General features: G+C 42.0%; 1 long non-coding RNA gene across 1 annotated transcript; it reads left to right on the forward strand.

The window, feature by feature from the left end:
* Positions 1 to 229: 229 nt before the first annotated feature.
* On the forward strand, positions 230 to 3850 carry LOC138350522 (uncharacterized). The gene is made up of 2 exons (XR_011222153.1): positions 230 to 294; positions 1570 to 3850. It is a non-coding gene; the product is annotated as an uncharacterized lncRNA (long non-coding RNA).
* Positions 3851 to 9073: the final 5223 nt, after the last annotated feature.

Here is a 9073-nt window from a genome sequence, read left to right on the forward strand (position 1 = left end):
GCCATACATAATGATATACATGCATAATTTAGTAAAAGCTCGATTTAATATAATTTTAAATATACTTACCTAATTCCTGAAAATGAAATGTACTATTAGTTATAATGCCATATATTAAATTTAAGGGTTTCAAAAAATCTTTATTAATATAATCAAATTAGGTGGCAACTTTCACCCTCTGCAATATAAGAGCATGAAGCTCCCATCAGCGCTATTATTATGACTAACTGGGCCATATCTACTCCCTTACGAGGAAAAAAATCACCATGGATACTTTGCTGAAAACGTGTCAAGGTTATTTAACTGACGAATCATTTTGTAATAATGAAACCTGCATTGCGTACTGAGTGAACTGTATATTCTGTCTTCCTCAAGGCATGGCCCTAGACTTAACCAAGAAATATCCTCAAGCCGACGCTTACGTTTGCCGACCCTAGTACAATCTCAAGAGATTGAAGCTGAAGCTCGTTCCGTACCAGGAACAATTCACGTCTCTGTTACGACCCTGGGTTCTTTAGTGGAAACCAGAGGTCAAAATTGAGTTATTAAACTTAACTATAGTATAGCTGAACGCAACCCTATGCGTCATTGTCTGTATCTTCCCTGCCAGACGTAAGGCTATTCTTGTTTCTCAAAGAGCATTTAAAGACTGAGCTGGGGGTTGATTATTAAATAATAACATAGGCACCAACTATGTTTACTAATACTCTAATCATTTGTAAGTAACAATACGTTGCATAGGGGAAGATCTTTAATGTGCTTAGCTGCACGATCAATTAGGCTCCTTCCGGCACCACGACATGCGAGAGGCCTAGCTGGTCGCTAGGAGCGTTCTTCTCTGGCTGGCGTTCGTGGGGACGAGACCTACTCTGTGGCTGCACCCCTACTCTCCTCCCTTCTCCTCTTACTTATTTACCTTACCTTAAGTTCCTGTACCATTAAGTTAAGTATGATGTTTTAAGTGTGCCTACTCTGGTAGTAACGATTGGTGAGACCTGGGGGTAGTATTTGCCAGTGTTTTGGGTACCCCTAAGTGTTGTGTTTTGTATTAGGGTACCACGTGGTCTCACTACCCTAAGCTGCATCCAGCTTCAGTGCTTATCCAGTAGTACTTTACCCTAGCTTGTTCTCAGTGTAAACCTTGTATCCTGTCTATGTGGACCAAGGCTTTTAACTGTAAGATAGGGTGGTAAAGTTATTGTTATTATTGTTATTGGTGTGAGTGTATATGGGGGGTTGTTAAGGGGTTAATAAATAAGTACATGAATTATAGGAGTATCCCTTCTTCCTGTGTGGGAGTGCATTGATCAACCCTTAGACTGACATATATGGTCTAGTAGCAAGGTATTATTACTGTGGATAGTTTATTTTGGGGGCCGGGCCTTTTAGCTCTCCCATATTTGATACTCTGTCTTCTAACTACCCTTACCCCTTAATAGTACCAGTCCCCCATAGCAAGCCCACCACAATATTATTTATAACAAGTGGTTGGCCTGTCCGGGATGAACATTATAAGTGTAAAAAATTAGATTCTTGAGTGCCAAAACTAAAATTTTTTGTTTTCCGCAGAACGGTTGTGTGCTAGCCTAGGGTCCAGCTCATCTAGCAAAGGACATTCTTGCACTGACTGGACACCCAGCTGGATCCCTTCACGATTAAGGTTAGTGTGGCCTTGTGTTAGGGGCCGTGCATTTTTTTTTTTTTTCCAATTTTTATTTTTTAATTTTTTCTTTGGCTGGGAGCTAAAATTATTAGTGATGTCATCTGAAATGCAGAGACTGGCAATGGAGCCTTCAGCAGTAGAGATAAAGAAACTTACCAAGTCTAATTTAGTATTGTTAGGCAAGGAATTTGGCCTAGAATTAAATGACGCAGATAAAAAGTGGACTTTGGTGAATGAAATATTACAGCATTGTATTGATGAAGAACTATTGGCAAGTGATACACCTTTATGCCAGCCTAGCCAAGCAGAAAGTGCAACTCATAGGGATAGAGAATTAGCTCTAGAGTTAGCAAAAATAAAGTCGGCCACTACACAGCCGGCCAGGGCGCGGACCAAGCCCGTACGCTTTGCCTCCCCCTCTACAGAGCCCTCCTCGGCTGGCTCGGACACGGACACCGGGCGCACACCTCAGCTGGACAATTCGGACAAAGCAACAGGTGGCACAGTGACACAACTCCCACCCTTTCAGCAGACGATTGGACGCGCTGCAGGCCCTCATTGCGCAAGCACGTGGGCCCTCCTCGGGCCCAGGTCACCGCGACGGAGGAGGTGCAGTGACATCGGACAACAGTGCAGTGTCGCTGCCGCCCTTGTTCCTGCGAGAAGCAGGCCTCGCCGAGACGCCGACAACAGTTCCCGCGCACCTCCTGTCCTGCAACTTCACCCTGCAACTGTGAGGACCCTATTCAACTCCCCGCAGCCAGCGGCGAGGCGTACTTACAGGGCTAAGTGGGTGGAGTACGCCGCCTACGTCTCGGCAGGACGGTGAGGAGAATGCCCCTTCGATGCTGCACCTTCGACTCTGGTGAACTTCCTGCAATCTCTGCCCTCGCGGGGCCTGGCTTACCGCTCTCTGCACGCCTATCTAGCGGCCATCGCCTTCGTCCGCAAGCTACACGGTAGGAGGGACCCAACTCGGCAGTTCCTGGTCACCCAACTCCTCAAGGGGCACGTAACTCCGCACAGCGGGCCCCTGCACGGCGTCTCCCTGTGACGAGGAGCCCCCTGCATCGCCTGCTGCGGGCACTGGGAGGCGTATGTAACTCCGCCTATGAGAAGTCTTGCTACAGGGCGCTCTTCTCCCTGGTTTTCCACGCCTGCCTACGCCCGGGTGAGGCGGTCTACGTGGAGCATGGACGACACACGCTCAACCTTGAGAAGGTATCACTTACAACGGCAGGAATAGATATCGTCTTCAACACCTACAAGCACAGCGCAGCTCGCACGCCCACCCTCTCCCTGAGAGCTAACCCTTCCAGCAAGTACCGCCCGGTCCGTGCTCTGTCCAAATACTTTAATTACAGGGGCCTGGCCCCGGGGCCCATATTCAAACACGCCGCAGGTGCTCCTGTCACCAGGCGAGTTTTCTCCAGGATCCTACGCACTGCCCTCTCGGCGCTAGGCTGCCTCCAGATGACTACGCGCCGCATTCCTTCCGTATCGGCAGGGCCACCCAGCTGTCTCGGGACGGGCTCGCCACATCAGAAATAATGGCAGTCGGCAGGTGGAAGAGTAGTGCTCTCACATCCTACGTCAGACGGGACGTTGTTGCTCTGCCACTTTGAGTACCTCACGCGGCCAGCTGGCACTCGCCCTTCGGGGGGGGGGTCCGGCCGCTGGCCTGCGGTGGGGGTGCAGCGCCGGTCCCCAAGTGTCCCGCTGTCCGCAGCTAATACTTTGCCCAGTCTAGGTGCTATTAAGCCCTACTTGTAGTCACACCCCCTTCTCCTTATCCATTAGGTCTTTTACGGCCTCTTGGCCGGGTACATTACGTGTTATGTGGTCTCTCACTTATTAGTTATTCTTTGTGTCCTGCCTGTTATATCCTAGTGTTATATAATTACTACACATTTGCACTCGGCCTTAATTCTAGTACCAGTTAACCTTTAGGTTTCTGCAGAATTAGTTTCCATGTCACTATAGGCTAAGGTCTCATACTTACTACGGGTGTACCTTTTAAGTTAAATCTAGTCCTCGGACTTGGAATTGTTACTGTTAATTCTTACTTTATATATTTACTTTATATATTTTAATATAAACTTTATATATTTACTTACTTTATATATTTGAAACTTTATATATTTACATGTTCTGCAGAATTTAATCTTCAATAAATTTAAAGCCCCATACTGCCAGTATCTTTCTCCCCCTGATCAGAAAACAAGGTTTTACACTGAACACAAGCTATGGTAAAGTTCTACTAGGGAAACACTTGAAGCTAGAGTCAGCTTAGGGTAGGGAGACCACGTGGTTCCACAGGGACCCCCTTTTGAATAACTAGTAAAATAAACTCTAAAAACACCTACTACACACAAAGTATACTACTCTACACATAGAACACGGGTATGCCAGAAAATGAATAATGTACACAGTATATACTTAGCTTGAACAAGACACAGAAATAAGGAAACGAGGAGGAATGGTAGGAGGATCCTATCCACCCAACGCCAGCTCAGAAAAAGCAAGACTCTCAGTCTCCTTTCCCCCAGCTGGCTCGCTGCCGGCAGACTGCTCAGCTAATCGTACCGCAGCCCTATACGCAGTTTACTCAGGTTTAATTTACAAATGATTAGAAAGTATTAGTAAACATAGTTGGTGCCTATGTTATTATTTAATAATCAACCCCAAGCTCAGTCTTTAAATGCTCTTTGAGAAACAAGAATAGTCTTACGTCTGGCAGGGAAGATACAAATAATTGCAGCTCGTGATGCGCCCAACTATGCTATAAGAAAGTTTAATAGCACAATTTTGACCTCTGGTTTCCACTGAGGAACCCAGGGTCGTAACAGACACTTAATATGCCATAACTCACAGCGAACTTCAACAGTAATCAACCAAAATTAACCAATCTTCGCCTGCCTATCGACGACCCTCCTGCCAAACGTTCGCTATACGCATAACCAAACTACAATTCTCCAAGTATCTACCTCTGGAAACATTACCAAGAATCTATCGCCGAAAACATGCCCAAACATAGCAACAAGCAAGGTAGGCGTGCCTCTCGCTCTTTATCCATAACTCCTAGAGATCTGAATACAGTCATTTATTTACATACAATTTATACAGTCTCCGTGGTGTAGTGGTAAGACACTCGCCTGGCGTTCCGCGAGCGCTATGTCATGGGTTCGTATCCTGGCCAGGGAGGATTTACTGGACACAATTCCTTAACTGTAGCCTCTGTTTAACGCAACAGTAAAATGTGTACCTGGATGAAAAAACGATTCTTCGCGGCGGGGATCGTATTCCAGGGACCTGCCCGAAACGCTACGCGTACTAGTGGCTGTACAAGAATGTAACAACTCTTGTTGTTAAAAAAAAAAAAAATGAAACTCCGGCAACGCTGCAATCCTTGCCGATGTTGGTAAACACAGCATCCGCTCCCCCTCCTCTCTGCCACTCCCCGCCTTCAACTCAACTCAAATCTCAAGCTTTAGAATTCATTCAATCTATGGCTCCTTGTTCTGACTTCAAACCTTTGAGAAGTAACCCATGGCTGCAAAAACTGCACAACCTTGTGCTCCTGCAATCTGAAGCTATTTTGGCCCTCCAAGCCACAGTCACCCAACATCAACAAACCATGCATAGACTTCCTCCTTGAATCGTCGACGAACAACAACCAAGAAATTCTCAACTTAAAACCTGTTGCAGATAACGCAATGGTTCAAACACATAAGATTCAGGCCGATGAGACCCACTCAGCTCAAAGTGAATTTCTTCAAAAGCTGGAAAAACAAATCAATCTCCTTCAGATTCACCAGGCGGCTTCCGAAGATGACCAAGAGCAACAACATCTTCATGACTCCCTGATAATTAGCTCTACTGATCTACCTGATGAACAACAAGGTGAGAATTGTTGTAACATAGCCCACACCCTAATTAATTCAAAGATCAAAGTCAATGTTGAAATCAAATCAGCTGTCAGGATTGATAAAAACAGTTCCCGTAGCAGTAGGAGAATGCTCATCAAACTTGCAAATCCCTCTGTTAAGTTTGACCTCATACAATCAGCTGCTAAGCAAAAAACCAACCTCTATATCAATGAGTGCCTTACAAAGCAGCGTGGATCCCTCTTCTTCAGGCTGCGTAAAATTCGCAAACTAAACCCTGGTCTTATCAAGCAGTGCTACACTAGGAATGGAACGGTCATTGTAAAGAAGGAAAGTGCAGGAAAAAGATATGAAATAGTGTGACCAACAACTACTGGCCTTCTTTAGGGATTGTGGTATATCTGAAAACCTGAACCCGACCAATGCCAATACTGAAAATAACTCTTTCAGTGCCTAAGCCTAACCTAACTTAATCTAACCTTGTCCAAGGTGTTGTCTCTGCCTTACCATTTACCTAATATTCTCTCATACTTATAAGTTCCTAAGGAATCAATCAAGTCTCCATGCACTTATGCAACCATCTACCTCAGTATCATTGTAAAATTTTACTCTTAAACCTAATTTTATCCTATTCTTTTTAATTTTAAATTTAAATGTACTGATTTATGTCATTTATTGAAATTAATTATTGATCTCATTTTGTTTTCTTAACTAAGTTCATACTAATTATAGGTTAAAAACTAAGATAAATAAAATTAATTATCTTTAAGATTATTTTACTTTACAATTATCATTTGTCTATTTTTGTTTTGTTTATATTCGTCTTGACAGTCTCTACTGATTTTTTGTTTTCTCCACCAAACTTGTGTATCCTTCAAGGCTATCTAGTGTCCTTTATTCTACTTCTAATTGTTCCATTTTTTTGTATACTTGCATTTATTGTTGTTTTACTATAATAATTCTCTAATTATAGCAGACTTAGTATTTATGTAAGCATCTACCTCAGTGTCTTAGTAAAATCTTGCTCATAAATATTATAATTTTTATATTTAATTGTAATTTGATCTATACATCATTTATTGTAATTAATTATTGAGCCCATTTTGTTTTCTTAAGTTCATACTAATTATAGGTTCACAACTAAGCTATATTAAATAATTTATTTTTAAGATTATTTTTACTTTACGATTATTATTTGTCTCATTATTTTCTCTATATATTATTTTTGTCAGTCTACTGATTTTTTCTTCTGTCTCTTAACCTAACTTCTGTATCCTTCCTGGCTATCTGCGGTGGTCTTTACTTCAAATTGTTTCGATTTTTTGTGTACTTACATTTATTGTTGTGTTTTGCTACAATTATTTTCTATTTACAGCAGATTTAGTATTTAACTTGTTCCTGTAATTGCTTATCTTATTGTATCGTGACATAATTGCATCTATATGCTTACTGATATTGATCCTGATCGAAATCTTCTGTCTCATATCCACACAAATCAACACATTGATCATCATTATTGCAGGTATTACACAGCAAATCTTGCAAAAAACAAACTCCTAAATAGCACCTGCTTATCAGTTTACAACCAAAATGTTAGGTCACTTGGTAAACATTTTGATGATATAAATGCACTACTCACAGCACTAGGTACTAAATTATCATTCATCATTTTAACAGAAACTTGGCTAAGTAAAGACTATACCCAACTCTACAACTTAAGCTGGTTATAAAGCCATTCATAACTGCAGGCCTAATAAAAAAGGTGGCACAGCAATATATTACAAAGATACCTTCATCTGCAATAGTGTTATTAGTGATAGAGACGACTATTGTGAATATACCTTTGCCAAGTTCTCCAGTAAATCCCTTAAATCCTCCCTGACTATCGGTGCCATCTATAGATTTCCTAATACCAACATAGCTTCATTCTCAGACAACGTAAGGAATCTTATCATAAATAACAATCAACAAAAATCACATCATTCTAGGAGGTGATTTGAATATTGGCCTGGGTCTTCAAAATAACCCTCAAGTTGACTATTTCCGTAACAGCATGCACTCCTGTATGCTAATCCCCACAATCACCAAGCCCACCCGAGTCACTCAAACATCTGCCACTACCTTGAATCACTTATGGACTAATATAACAGCTCCCCTTACATCTGGGGTAATCTATGATAGAACAACTGACCACTATCCTACCTTCCTCATAGCAAACATGGATACAATCCTTCCAGAAAGCAAGAAACTCTCATTCAGGCTACACAGTGAATCAGCTTTAGGCAGTCTCTCTAATGCACTTCACAATATTAACTGGGAATGTGAATTCAATAATACACAGGATATAAACTCATTAACTAACCTCTTTCTCTCCAAAACTCTAAGCTTCTAAAAACACTCACTGTCCCCTCCTTACCAAACAAGTAACTGACAAAAGGAAAAACAATCCGTGGCTCACAACTGGCATAATCAAATCAACAAAAAACATGAATATGAAAAGAAATTTAGGATTGGCCTAAGTTACAAAGGAAGTAGTTAAAAGGTACTCATCAGTGCTTATCATAAGAAAAACCAAACTTTCATATTATGAGACTAGATTCAAAGAAGCGAAAGGCAATATGAAAAGCACATGGAATACCATCTCTAATATCCTAGGAACAAAACAACACTCCCACAACCAGATAACACTCTCTAAGGATGGCCTTACACCGTCATCTGACTTAGAAATGGCGAATGAAGGAAAAGGAAGGGTCGGCCTCATCGCAATTTTTTTTTTTTTTTTTTTTTTTTTTTTTTTTTTTTTTTGAGATATATACAAGAGTTGTTACATTCTTGTACAGCCACTAGTACGCGTAGCGTTTCGGGCAAGTCCTTAATCCTATGGTCCCTGGAATACGATCCCCTGCCGCGAAGAATCGTTTTTTCATCCAAGTACACATTTTACTGTTGCGTTAAACAGAGGCTACAGTTAAGAAATTGCGCCCAGTAAATCCTCCCCGGCCAGGATACGAACCCATGACATAGCGCTCGCGGAACGCCAGGCGAGTGTCTTACCACTACACCACGGAGACTGCTTAAATTGCAATTGAGGCAGCGAGCTACACCGCAATTGAGGCAGCGAGCCTGGTGAGAAGAGCACTCTGTCTTAGAGTGATCTTCATCCCCCACACATGGGGCATAGGATCACAGTACTTGTGCATTTGAGGGCTCCATGCCCAAACTTCCAACACTTACAGTATTGCAAAGTCTAGGAGAGGGAATGTACTCCTGAACATTCTGGAGGACATCTGGCACCAGCAAGAATTATAGAGGGAGGAAGGGTCCTACTATCGAAGGTGATTTTCACAACTTTATTTATTTATTTATATATATACAAGAAGGTACATTGGGGGTTAACAGAGGACATGGAGTTTAAGTTGCAATTACATTCTTGTAAAGCCACTAGCACGCATAGCGTTTCGGGCAAGTCCTTAAATTAACAGATAATTTTTATATAATTAACAGGAAAATTGACAAAAAAAAT

Source organism: Procambarus clarkii, chromosome 46 (assembly GCF_040958095.1).
Source record: "Procambarus clarkii isolate CNS0578487 chromosome 46, FALCON_Pclarkii_2.0, whole genome shotgun sequence".
Classification (NCBI taxonomy): domain Eukaryota; kingdom Metazoa; phylum Arthropoda; class Malacostraca; order Decapoda; family Cambaridae; genus Procambarus; species Procambarus clarkii.